Source organism: Heterodontus francisci, chromosome 5 (genome assembly GCF_036365525.1).
Source record: "Heterodontus francisci isolate sHetFra1 chromosome 5, sHetFra1.hap1, whole genome shotgun sequence".
Classification (NCBI taxonomy): domain Eukaryota; kingdom Metazoa; phylum Chordata; class Chondrichthyes; order Heterodontiformes; family Heterodontidae; genus Heterodontus; species Heterodontus francisci.
This window is the reverse complement of record NC_090375.1, coordinates 190,896,979-190,910,947: the sequence shown is the minus strand read 5'-3', so window position 1 is coordinate 190,910,947 and position 13,969 is coordinate 190,896,979. Positions and strand designations below refer to the sequence as shown.

General features: G+C 41.6%; 1 protein-coding gene across 5 annotated transcripts in view; it reads left to right on the top strand.

The window, feature by feature from the left end:
- tshz1 (teashirt zinc finger homeobox 1) overlaps positions 1-13,969 on the top strand; it is a 376,821-nt gene that overhangs the window by 189,416 nt on the left and 173,436 nt on the right. Inside the window, exon 3 of one of the 5 annotated variants that reach the window (XR_010975109.1) lies at positions 12,836-12,965. The exons of 2 other annotated variants lie outside the window; for them this stretch is intronic. The gene's annotated coding sequence lies outside the window, so the exon portion shown is untranslated. 2 more of the 5 variants (XM_068032505.1, XM_068032507.1) reach the window with 2 other exon arrangements.

Below are 13,969 nucleotides of genomic sequence, written 5' to 3'. Positions count from 1 at the left end.
TGATTCATGTACCAGGACACCCAGATCCCTCTGTACCACTGAGTTCTGCAATCTCTCTCCATTTAAATAATATACTGCTTTTCTATTTGTCCTGCTAAAGTGGACAAATTCACATTTTCTCACATTGTACTCCATCTGTCAAACTGTTGCCCACTCATTTAACCTATCTATATCCCTTTGGAGACTCTTTACCTCCTCTTGACAACTTACTTTCTTTCCTATCTTGGTGTCATTGGCAAATTTAGCAACCAAACATTCAGTCCCTTCATCCAAGTCCTTGATATTATTTGTAAATAGTTGAGGTCCCAGTACTGATCCCTGTGCCACTCCACTAGTTACAGCTTGCCAACCCAGAGAAGACCCATTCTGCTTCCTGTTAGCTAACCAGTCCTTTAACCATGCTAGTATGTTACCCCCTACACCATATGCTCTTATTTTATATAGTAACCTTTGATGTGGCACCTTATCAAATGCCTTTTGGAAATCCGAGTACACCACATCCACAGGTTCCCCTTTATCCACCTTGCTTATTACTTCCTGGAAGAACTCCAGTTAAACAGGATTTCCTTTCACAAAACTACATTGACTCTGTCTGATCCTACTATCCCATTATTTTGCTATCATTTAGAATTTTAAAGATAGATAAGAAGAAAGACTTGCGTTTATATAGCGCCTTTCACGAACACTGGATGTCTCAAAGCGCTTTACTTTTGAAGTGTAGTCACTGTTATAATGTAGGAAATGCAGCAGCCAATTTGCACACAGCAAGTACCCACAAACAGCAATGTAATACTGACCAGAGAATCTGTTTTTGTCATGTTGATTGAGGGATAAATATTGGCCAGGACACTGGGGGAATAACTTCTTCGAAATAGTGGCCGTGCATTCCATTTAGCGTGTTGTATCAGAATGTCTGTCTGACTCCATCAGTTACAATGCTAACATTCAAAGGTAAAGGGTCAAGGAGGAGGTTTAGTTAATTTTGCACAGTGTTTGTACACACCATGCAGGGGGTAACTTTAGCTATGGTAGATGCTGGAAAGCTGGTGATGTCAAGATAGCTGACTATTATATACCATGCAGTTTTCCTGTCTATTCATGTCACTGCCAGGAGAAATGAGGTGGTCTATATGACAATACTGCCCATAAGAGCATAAGAAATTGGAGCTGGAGTAGGCCATTTGGCCCTTCAAGCCTGCTCCACCATCCAACAAGATCATGGCTGATCTTCAACCTCAATCCCCATACCAGACTATCTCCAAATGACTGAGCACAGCTCTCTGGGGTAGAGAATTCCAAAGATCCACAACCATCTGAGTGAAGACGTTTTGACACCATCACCCATGTAATTAACATTACCCACCCCCCAATCTCTGTAGGGTTTCCATCAGTGCATTATCGATAAGCACCCAATTCACTTAAACTATCAAACTACTAAGTTGGTTTAACACAATTGATCATCTGTTCAGATTCAAATGCTCGAACTTGAGCTCTGTGGGAGTAAGAAGCCGCCGTTGTGAAGCCAAGACCAAGCCGTGAGATAGTCTGTGCTGAAGCCCTTGCTCTGGTCTGCAATTCCATGTCAATGCACAGCTCTTGACCTCAGTCCCTTTCTTACTTTTCCTGTCAGCCCACGACCACCTCCAAAGAATTGCGGGCACTGATTGCTGCTTAATTGTCTCTAATAACTGACAACCGACATTACGGGGAGTTGGATGTGGAGAGAGCAGAGCGAGGCAGCAGATATTCTAATGAGCTTGACGCCCTGCTTGCCCTTCCATTGTTGTTGAAAATGAAGAGCTGTCCTCATTGTTCAAAAGATAGCTTCAAACGCCATGTAAAAATATTCCGTTATAATTTCTTTATGCATTGATAATTCAGCCGATGGGATACAAACTCCTCAGCGAGCATATTAAAAATCATAAATTATGTATGGCCCAAGCAGCGCTTGCAAGTTTATTGTGCTGTCAACTAGTGTTTACCATCTAGGATAGAGCATTGAAGAAAACAGCAAAATGATTTAAATGCTTATGGGAAGAATCCAGATAGTAGAGTGCTGTGCACATTCTGCCAGTAGATGCTCAGTTACCCTTTCATACCACAGCAAGCAGAGCAGGTAGTGCGAATACATGCTGGAATCCCTTTGGTCTCTGCCAGAGACCTTTGTTTCTGATGTGGGGAGGAAGATGCCTGCATTCTTTTTTTTTCCTATTGATGCTGATTCCTTCCTTGCCACGGAGATGACTGATTGAATTTCACCTGAGCAGAATTATACTTGTGCATTCTGGTAATTGCAGAGGGCCACAAAGAGAAACATAGGTACGGCTTTTGTTGTACGGGGACTCAATAGTGGCATATTTCCAAATTGATATGAGAAAGAAGCTTTCAATGCATTTATAATCCCACAAAATGTAATGCACAATGGGTTCATTCCAAAGGGCATCCGGGCTCTGTTTGCTTAACTTGTGTAATGGATAGCTGTAGTGGAATGCTGTGCCTCCAGAGCCTCACAGATTAAATGTTAAGTTTTCATATTACGGTTTACAAATTGCATGGAAATTTTCCATTGCGTGGCAATGTAGTGCAAGGAGCCCTGTCCTGTTTAGCAAAAGCAGCAATGTGCACTGCTAGGGAGAAAAATTACTGTTTCTGAATTGAAAGAAAATTGCAGGACGAGGAGAATTCTGCGCATAAATATTGTGAAATTGTTTATAACACTCATGTTCGATAAGCAGCAAAGAAATTGGCCTGAAGTACATGGAGATTCAATAGCGGCTTTGATTCGAGTGCTGACTGGACCCAAATTATAAATATTAAGCCATTGCACATGCATGGAGGATACACAACGGCAAACACTGCGATGTCCAATTTATTCCGTGAATGAGGAAAACCTGATCATCTCTAAATTATGACAGTCTTCCTCAAGCATGGAATAAAGCCGGGTAAATACACTGACAACCTTTTGCTTCTTTTCTTTCAGCATGTGTGAAGAGATTTAAAATTTAAAAAAAGGCATTTTGTTTATTTATAGATTTAATGAAGATTATTACAGGCACAGAGGGACCTTTAGCATACTCTTTCATACCATGCGAGCAGACTCTTTATCAACCTCTAGGGGCTACTGATTGTCGTCTTCAAAGTGTTGTGAGGATTTGAGTATTAAAGTCTTGAAGCAGACCAGATACTAACTGTTCCACCAGAATGACGTGGGATGGCTGTAAATTTTTATTCCCTGGCCCTCATAAACAGACAGCGAAGAGAAAAAAGCACTAAACCAATCATGAGCTGTAGTACTGAAAGAAAAGTTACTGTGTGACGATTACTTATAAAAGGCCATCAGGTTACAGCAGTCAAGTTAGTTGTACCCTGGTGATAGAATTTCTGGGAACATAGGAACAGGAGGAGGCCATTCAGCCCCTCCAGCCTGTTTCGCCATTCATGGAGATCATGACTGATCTGTGACCTACCTCCATATACCTGCTTTTGTCACATATCCCTTAATACCTTTGGCTAGCACAAATCCATCAATCTCAGTTTTACAATTTACAATTGATCTAGCATCAATTGCCGTTTTCAGAGGAGGCATTCTAGTTACAATGTGGAACTGGCTACCACCAGGAGTGGTTGAGGCCAAGAGCATAGGTGCATTAAGGGGAAGATTAGATTATGATTAGAGATACAGCACTGAAACAGGCCCTTCGGCCCACCGAGTCTGTGCCGACCGTCAACCACCCATTTATACTAATCCTACACTAATCCCATATTCCTACCAAACATCCCCACCTGTCCCTATATTTCCCTACCACCTACCTATACTAGTGACAATTTATAATGGCCAATTTACCTATCAACCTGCAAGTCTTTTGGCTTGTGGGAGGAAACCGGAGCACCCGGAGAAAACCCACGCAGACACAGGGAGAACTTGCAAACTCCACACAGGCAGTACCCAGAATCGAACCCGGGTCCCTGCAGCTGTGAGGCTGCAGTGCTAACCACTGCGCCACTGAAGTTAGATGAATACATGAAGGAGAAAAGAATAGAAGGATATGGCGATGGGGCTAGATGAAGAGGGGTGGGAGGAGGCTCGTGCGTAGGATAAATACTAGCATAGACCTGTTGGGCTGAATGGCCTGTTTCTGTGCTGTACGCTCTGCGTAATGCTTCAACATCTGGCCCATGGGTGCGGCATTTGTGAATCAGTACAGGAAAAATATCAACACACAAGGCATGTCATCAGTTCATGTTGAGAGATTGCAGTATGATAATCATCACTGCTTGTTTTTTTATTTTGTAGCCATATTCACACTATTAATGAGCATCCAGCACATTCTGTAATGTTCTACTAAAACTTTCAGTCAAAATTAGAACTGTTTCTCAAAATGGTACTACGAGCAAAGACAAATCAAACAAATCATTAATGGGACAATATCATCAGCAGTCACTGTCAGTGGGTGGTAAAATGTTATTGTTCATGTTTAGATGAGGAAGACCTTAGTTTGGGCTGCAATTAAAACGGAATTGATTTTTTACCACGTGAAGTATGAGAGGCATAAAATTTTATGTCATTGTCATCTATTTATTGGACACATCATGGCAGCGCCAAGATCGAGGAAAATAAATAGTTTAGTGCATCTGCTGTTTAAGGTCTACTGAATTTGACAATAAAGGGTAGTGGTATGACCAAACCCTTAAATCCTTTGCAGGCTTGTACCTGAGATGAAGAGCTAAATTGTTTCCATGTGGTTTAGGCATCACTATAAGTCTTCTGCGTCACTCTACAAGAGACTAAATGCAGAATAATCTTCTAGGGGGAATAGCTTGAGGTGGTGTTAAGAGTTTGCACCCCTCCTGGAATCCCCTCCATGTGCTGCACCCACACTCCTGGACTGCTCCAGGAACTCAAGATTAATCTTCGGGACACTGCTGCAAAAATTCATCAGGGGCATTAAAATAAAATTGAGCACGTAGTTTGCATTTTTGTTCATGTGTTATAAAAAATATTGGGGAAGGATTTAAACACAAAGGGCTATTTAACCGCGCGGAGTGGTTGGAAGTGTGAGGAAATCGCCAGAGATTTACGTCCTACTAGAGTTGCCAACCTGAGGTCGTGTGGTCTACATGGGTTGAAGTGCAGCAGAAGGTAGCTTGCCATCAGAAATACACCGTGTCCTACACATATAAACAGCACCATCAAATGGCAGAGACCCTCACTTGTTAATTCACTGAAGAGTGCGTTTCATTTGTCACTGCATGCAATGGACAACTTTTCCAAAGGTATTATTTCGGGTGTCTTTTCGAAAGACCCCACACCCCTCCGCTCTCTCCTTCCCTACTCTCCTCTCACCCTCTCTACTCTCCCCTCGACGCCCCCCCTTCCCATTCATGGGATGTGGGCATTGCTGGTACGGCGAGAATTTATTGCCCATGCCTAATTGTTCTTACTGATTTTCACATTAAAAATCAGAACCCCAGTGTGACCTGCATGTGAGTGAACGTTTAAAGGGGATGAGTGGCTGCAATAATCCCAGATAGGATGAGGGAGAAATAGGCAATGCAGGAAGCACCCAGGCAGGCAGCAAGAATGCCCAAATTTTGGGGAGACAAGCCATTTGCATTTTTATGAGATAAAGCAGACCTGCCTGCCGATGTTTCAATAGGACATCAAAGCTACTTTCTCCTAAATCAACTATGTAACACAGTTTACACTGATGCAAGACAGTTTCAGCTTAAGACAACACCAACAGTGTTGAGCAACTTAGGTTTGAAGTCCTCTCACAACGTGCACCTTGTATAAAAGGAGTGAGACTTCCTCCAGGTGTCGATTTTAAAATTCTCATCCCTGTTTTCAAATCTCCCCCACTGCCTCACCCCTCCCTATCTCTGTAACCTGCTACAGCCCCACAACCATCCGAGATCTCTGTGCTCTTCCAGTTTTGGCCTCTTGCGCATCCCTGAATTTCTTTGCTCCACCATCAGTGGCTGTGCCTTCAGCTGCGGAAGCCCTAAACTCTGGAATTCCCTCCCTGAACCTCTACACCTGCCCTCTTTTAAGATGCTGCTTAAAACCTACCTCTTTGATCAAGCTGTTGCTCACCTGCCCTAATATCTGTTGATGTGACTTTGTGTCAAATTTTGTTTGCTGATCACTCTTGTGAAGCACCTTGGGACATTTTACTACATGAAAGGCGCTATATAAATGCAGGTTTCTGGTGTGTCAACTTCGCCACTATATAACAACATTGGGAACTTGTAACATTTATTTTTTTTTCCTTTTTTTGTCATTTACAGTAGCCGACAGCTCTGCTAATAATATTAACTCGACGGGGTATTAAGATTCCCACACACATTCACTCTGCTCCATTTACTTTGGGAAGAGAAGCAGTGGAGAACTCAGCAGGGTGACTGGGCACTATCAGCTCCTCGTCACTCAAAAATACAGATACTGGTCTTACATTGGCACCTTTAGCATAATAATGGGCCAGAATTTGCTGTAGACACTGTTCGACTTGCCCTTCAGCTAAAAAAAAACCTATTGCCTGCAAAGTTGCTGCAAGTGTGAGCTGATAATGCCACCGCATGGGCATTGGGGCATCTGGGACCTGAGTGAATGGGACAAGCAACTGGGTATCTACTGAGCCAGTGAGATTGAAGGATTGGAAAATTAACACAAAAAGGAGGGCGAATTAAAGAGGGAAAATTCAATGACAAATCAGGTACAGAGAAGGAAATATTGAATTAACCGCAAGCGACAAAATAAGATAGACAGGAAAAGTACGATTTTTAAAAAAAATTAACATTTAAAAAAAAAGTCCCAAAACATTTAAAAGCTGAAGGAATGAGACTTGTAAAAGTTAACTTTCAGTGCCAGAGAGGTTGATTGGCAGTCATTAACACACATCACGTCATTAAAGGGGTACTTCTGCTTGTAATGGTAAGACTGCGCATTCTGTGGTGGGTTTAATGGTCAGTTAATGGGCAGATACAGCAAAAGAAAAAGGGGAACTTAAGGGAGACTCGTGAAGCTAATAGTGGAGTGGTGCAACTTGCACAGCAACTTTTCAATATTTACATTTAACCATGCATCACTTGAAATTGCTGCACCATTTACTCATGAATAATGGCAAGCGCCATTAGCCTCACTTTTATTATGACAGCAAATTTTTGCCCAACACTTTTAATCCTCAGGTTAGTGACTAGATGTTACAGGCTTACATGTCTGACTGACACCTCTTACCATAATTTTGTTCTGCCTTTGCAACAGTGCGACTCCATGAAGGCCAAGAGACATTGCGAGTGGTCAGTTCCCGTGGCAAGCATTGTCTGTACTCAGAACCTTGACTAGAGCTAATTAAGTAATGTTCGAATCTCAATGTTACAAGACTGCCCAGGAAGATACCCTCTTAATGCGTCACTTCATGCTGTCAAGACTAATAAATAAGCTGTTAACCAGAACTAATAGAATTGCAGGGTGGTTTTTTTTGGTTCCTGCTCTGGACTATTCTATGTTGCTGGATTATTTTTTAATTATTAAGAAGCTGGCAGTCAGCCTAGAAATAACAGCACTGATTACAGATTGAGTAGGTGGTTGATTTGCTTTCTACAACACTGACTGACGCTCAAAGGTGCCGGCCGTTAGCTGTCAATTTCATTGGGATTCCGCTGGGTTGCCAGGCAACCAAGCCCAATGGCAGCCCATCTCAGGCAGAGTTAACATCATCGAGTGTACAGCACAGAAATAGGCCATTCAGCCCGACAGGTCTATGCTAGCGCTTATGCTGGACACGAGCCTCCTCCCACCCTTCTTCATCTCACCCCATCAACAATATCCTCCTATTCTTTTCTCCCTCATGTGGTTATTCAGCTTTCCCTTAAATGTATGTATACTAATCGCCTCAACTACTCCATGTGGTAGCGAGTTCCACACTCTCACTACCCTTTGTGTGAAAACGTTTCTCCTGAATTCTCTGCTGTATTTATTAGTGCCTGTCCTATATTTATGACCTCTAGTCTTGGTCTCTGCCACAAGTGGAAACATTTTCTGTACTTGATCAAACCCTTTCATAATCGTAAAGATCTCTGTCAGGTCACCCCTCAGACATCTATTTTCTACAGAAGAGAGCCCCAGCCTTTTTAGCTATTCCTAAAGGAATGACTTGTATATCTCAACAGCTGCTTTCTCAGTCCCTGACCCGTGTGAAGCAGAATTGGCATTGATGTTATTCAGAGGGAAGGCTGTGGGCTGTCCTGCTCTCCCAGTTGCACAGAAGGAAGAGTGTCCCAAGCAAACAGTCAAGGGAACTAATTAAAATGAATGCTTTGTAGCTAAATATTGACAACGCCAAGTACAGAACAAGCATAGCACTAGACTTGCACTATCTACGTGGCTGTTGAAAGTAAGACTTTGTTCTTAATATCTTTTGCTTGGGATATTAAACTGAGATATGTCTGCCTTCTCAGGTGGAGATAAAAGATCCCATAGCACTATTTCGAAGAAGAGCAGGGGCATTCTTCCTGGTATCCTGACAAATATTTATCTCTTCAAAAACATCACTAAAACAGACTAGTCATTATCATATTGCAACTTGTGGAAGCTTGCTGTGGGCAAATTGGTTGCCGTGTTTCTGACATTACAACCGTGACGAGATTTCAAAAGTACTTGATTGGCTGTGAAGTACCTTGGGACATCCTAAAGACTTGAAAGGCGGTATATAAATGCATTTTCTTTTGTGCTTCAGACGCTGGCCAATGTACTATGTATCTCCAACACGGAAATTTCAATGTGGATCACTGCCAGCTCTTCATAGTTCCAGTGCCTGCTATTAAAATTATTGCCATGCTTAGCATGGCACCTATAGTCAGTGAGCAGGCATCCTGATGTCATGCAAGGTGGGTGGTGGAATGCTTCGATGAGAAACTGAACGGAATAGACAAATTGTTTGTTGCACCAACAGTATTTGAAATCCATATTAAAGCCATGGTTCATGAAGGAGTACATTCAAGTAAAACTGTCAGCAAGTCTTGTCGCACAGATGCTGACAGTTTGAAGAGTAATTGTTTTGCCAAGTCAGCAAAATCTTTGAGCGGTTGGAGTTGTTGGGTGACTCATCCATCTGACGTTTTGGTATGTCTGCAAATTAATCAAATGTCAACAGCAGACTCATATAATGGCTGAGTTCTTATCAGGTCTCCTAAAGGGCTCTTTACTACTTCCACAATGTCTACAGATATTTTACAGGAGAGATTAACACCTGTACCCATACTGGTGATCGTTTTTCTCCCTTGTTTAAAATCAGAAAATGTAAAAAACGAAAGTTTAACTTTCTCTATTCCATGCACGCCTCAAGTTTCAGTGCTACTTACTGATGGAGGTTTATTTACGAACAAAAGCTATAAAAAGACCCAAGCTGTCTAAATTTATTGCCCGCATTTCCATAGCAAATCAGTCAGCAATTGTCGGCTGATATATTTTTCAAAGGCTTGGCAAGAATAAAGGGTTCCTGGAAATTGAAAAAAGCTAATATTGTTTTTTTTTCCCCCCACAAATAACATAAAAGAAAACTTTCAAGCCTTGGCACTTTACATCCTTCACAATCCAGGCTTGTAGCAAATGTGAAGAGGTGACGCCTTGGATAATAATGTAGTCTGGACTTCTTAAGAGGAAGTAGAATTTTTCTGGGAAATATTTGCTCCTCGACAAAAACAGCTTTTGTTGAGAAGTAAAAACATAAAGTGCTGGAAATGCTCATCAGGTCTGGCAGCATCTCTGGAGAGAGAAACAAAATTAACGTTTCAGGTCTGTGACCTTTCATCAGAACTGGCAAAAGTTAGAAATGTAATAGGCTTTGAGCAAGTGAAAGAGGGGAGGGGTGAAATGAACAAGAGGGAAGAGGGCAGGAGAGGTTCAATGATAGAGATGTCATGGAATAAAAGGCCAAGGGAGTGCTAGTAGTAGTAGTGAAAGCCAAAGCATTAGACAAGAGAGAGTGTTAATGACAAAATAATGAATAGCTCTGTCCGAAAGCAAAAACATAAAAAAAACAAGTTTAAGACAGGCACATGATTAAAAAAAATAAAAAATAAAAATGAAAAAAAAAATTTTTTTTTAAAGGCAGTCATGTTCTGAAATTGTTGAACTCAGTGTTGAGTCCAGAAGGCTGTAGAGTGCCTAATCAGAAGATGAGGTGGTGTTCCTCAAGTTTACGTTGAGCTTCATTGGAACACTGTATGTAGCAGGCCAAGGACAAAAATGTGGGCAAGAGAGCAGGATGGTGAATTAAAATGACAAGCGACCAGAAGCTTGGGGTCATGCTTGTGGACCGGCTCCCTATCACACGCCTTCCCTTTTGTTCTTCTCCCTCCCTCCCTCCTTTCACTTACTCAAAACCTATTACATTTCTAGCTTTTGCCAGTTCGGATGAAAGGTCACAGACCTGAAACGTTAACTCTGTTTCTCTCTCCACAGATGCTGCCAGACCTGCTGAGTATTTCCAGCACTTTTATGTTTTTATTTCAGCTTTCCAGCATCTGCAGTATTTTGCTTTTATTTAGTTGAAAAGTGTTCTTTTCACTCACGTTGTTTTAATCAAGATAATATTGTGTATAAATACTATTGATGATAAGATCACCCCATTTGTTTTAAAAGCATAAGGATGCACTTTATAATAATTGTATTTATGTGGATCATCTGTGCAGCCCATTATATCCTGATATGGTTGAGCATAAGTGGTGTGGGCATACTGGGTGGGCTACTGGAGATCATGGTGGTCTCTGCATAATGATTTTGCCACTTTGTATTGGTGTCAGTGGGATTGATGCACTTGGGATGTGTTTTGTTCCTTAATCATTGTTGAATACTTATTGGTCCAGATTTTGCTATAGAAATAACAGTGAGGCCATCGGACAGCAACTTCTGGTGGGTGCAGATGCACAGTTACACATGGAAATTGGGAAGTTGCTGTCCGGGCTGCCCTGCTCCCTCAAAAGTTCTTCAAAAACGGTATCTTGCCATCTGGCTCCCCATTTGAATGCATTGAACCACCTCAAGTTGCTGCACTTATGTCACAGATATGGACTAAACGCATCAGAAAAGGTTAGGGCTTGTCTATTCCAGTGGAAATACCCTTTTGACCATGCGGTAAGTCTTAATTACTGCCAAACAACCTCTCTGGCACTGAAAATTAACTTTTAAAAGTGTGGAATTGCATTCCTTCAGATTTTAATTGTTGTTGGAGATTTTAAAAAAAATAAAGTTTTTCTTTATCTTTCTTTCTGGGTCTTTTATCTCTCTCTTTCTTTCTTAATCTAATCTTTCTCCCCTCTTTTTATTTTGCTTTCTGTACCTGATTTGACTTTGAATTCAATATGCTACCTAAAATTTCCTGGTTTGGACTCTGCACTGCTCATTAACAATTCTTCAATGTGATTGGTTAAGGAGATAACTCAGTTAAACTTGCCCTCTTCACATGAGTCCCAGATGCCCTGTAGAGGGTGTCACACTGCTTTGGAGGGTTGACTGACAGGAATTCCAGTACAAAAGTCAATGGGCAAGTGCAAGTGTAATGAACAGCTGGCAGTTTATGTTCATCACTCAGAACAAAATCCTCCCCATTGTGTTTTAGCAAATAGTTGGTGCATATCAAACCAGTTGAACTAAGCTATGACAACTTCCTAACCTAACAATAAGGGGGCACCTATCAGTGGGATCATCCAATATTTTATCAGCCAAGAGCGTGCTCCCTCTTTCCTGTGGTAAATGGAAATTAGACAAACCTGCCTGGAGGTGCTAACTAAGTGCAAATATATCTAAACAAAAACTTGCATTTATTTAGTGCCTTTAATGAAGAAAAATGTCCCAAAGTGCTTCACACAAGTGCTATCAGGAAAAATTTGACACTGAGCCACATAAGGAGATATTAGGACAAATGACCAAAAGCTTGGTCAAAGAGCTGGGTTTTGAGGAGGGTCTGAAAGGAAGAGAAAGGTGGAGAGGTTTAGGGAGGGCATTCCAGAGATTAGGGCCCAGGCATCTGCAGGCACGGTCGCTAATCATGGAGTGATGGGAACGGGATCTAAGAGTAAAAGTTGAAAAAAAGAAAGTGGAAATAAAAAGTAAAATTTTGTATCATGCAAATCTGAAATGTAAACCAAAATGTTAGCTTTTTTTATTTTATGGGTTGTGGGCATCGCTGGCTAGGCCAGCATTTGTTGCCCATCCCTAATTGCCCTTGAACTGAATGGCTTGCTAGGCCCTTTCAGAGGGTATTTAAGAGTCAACCACATTGCTGTGGGTCTGGAGGCACATATAGGCCAGACCAGGTGAGGATGGCAGATTTTCTTCCTTCAAGGACATTAGTGAACCTGATGGGTTTTTACAACAATCGACAATGGTTTCATGGTTGCCATTAGATGGCCAACTAGCATCAGAAGGAGGAAGACCGATCAATGCCAATTCAGAGAAGATCCCGCCCAAAGGGTTAGCTAAACCTTTGTCACCTGCTGAGTGAATTAGTACTGAATTAGTTCATCACTCTGCTTGCCAAAGGTAAGTTTAACTGTAGCAACCTATGGAACTGAACACCGCCAATACGTTTTTTAAGAAATTGAGATTCGGTTTAAGGTCCTTAGTAACTTGAAAAATCCTCCACTTGTCTTTCATTCAATGTTTTCAACTTGCAGTATTTGTAGGGGCTGTGGAATTCAAACACAGTGCTGTTAGTGAATTAGTGAAACAATTAATTTTAATGAGTTTCTATTGCACTAGAATTATATGTTGAAGCACCACAGAGAGAATGACCTCGAGCTGCAGTGAAAATAAAAGGCTTCTCTCTTTTCCAAGATTGTGGAGTCGTAACAATGAAAGCGTGTAACATTTGAAATAGGCTGCAAACAGTGACACCGCAAGGCCCAGCCAGAATGGAGATGATTAGGTAATTCCCCCATCAATCACTCCTGGAGACTGCTCTGCTGTAAGTGACTGGCATTGATTTTATGCACATCATTTGCATTATGTAACTATCTTTCACTTACTGAATTTTGCTGGAGGAATAATCCTGCTTTTATCGGGAGATGCTGCTGTGGTTTCGGTTATGAGTTCTGTTTGTTGTAGCCCGCAGAGACTCTGCTTAAATAGCTTCTGTTCACTGTAAAATACACACTATTTGCCATTATCCCCGCCCCCACCTCCAACTCTGGTGGACACAGTGGCTTCAGTAGACACTCTGTTTAAGATACTACTGAGGCTTTTATGTCGGTTTTTACAAATTTGTGAATGTAGACAACTTGCACTTTATTTTTAGCTAATATATTAGGCAGCATGGTAGTTGACATGAGCAGGCCCCAATTTAAACTGAAATACCTGGCAAAGTTTCAGGTGCTGCATTTATGGTCACCTGCCCTCATTAGCACCATAAATCCCAACTATTTGGGGGCAAAACCCAACATCAGATGTGCTCCACCTGTCTGACACCCAGATGCAAGGGACGAAAGTAAAATCTCCTCGCCATTCTAGCTGTGTGCTTCCTACATCACAACAGTGACTACACTTCAAAAGTACTCAAAAGTACTGCATTGGCTGCAAAGCGTTTTGGGACATCCTGAGGTCATGAAAGACTTTGTTTCTCTGTTAGTGCTACTATATCATGGTAACGTGTGCCTCAAACTCATTTATGTACATACTACTCAAACCTGCCTCTGTTTGGCATCTTACTCATTTTTATCCCTCTTCTTTCTGATCCGTTCTTTATAAGTTTGCTGATTTTCTCTTTTCTTTCCTTTCCTTCTCTGTTTTGCTTTCCTGTATGCCGTTGCTTGTTTTTTTGTCTCCCCCTTTACTATATTCATTTAATATTCCACCCCTTTAGCTACTCTTCCAGCTTTTACACTGCTCCCAGGTCTGTTCAGGTGGAGCCTGTTCTCCTGTACAGCCCTCTCCTTTCCTGGAACTGGTTCCAATGTACCAAGAATTTGAAGC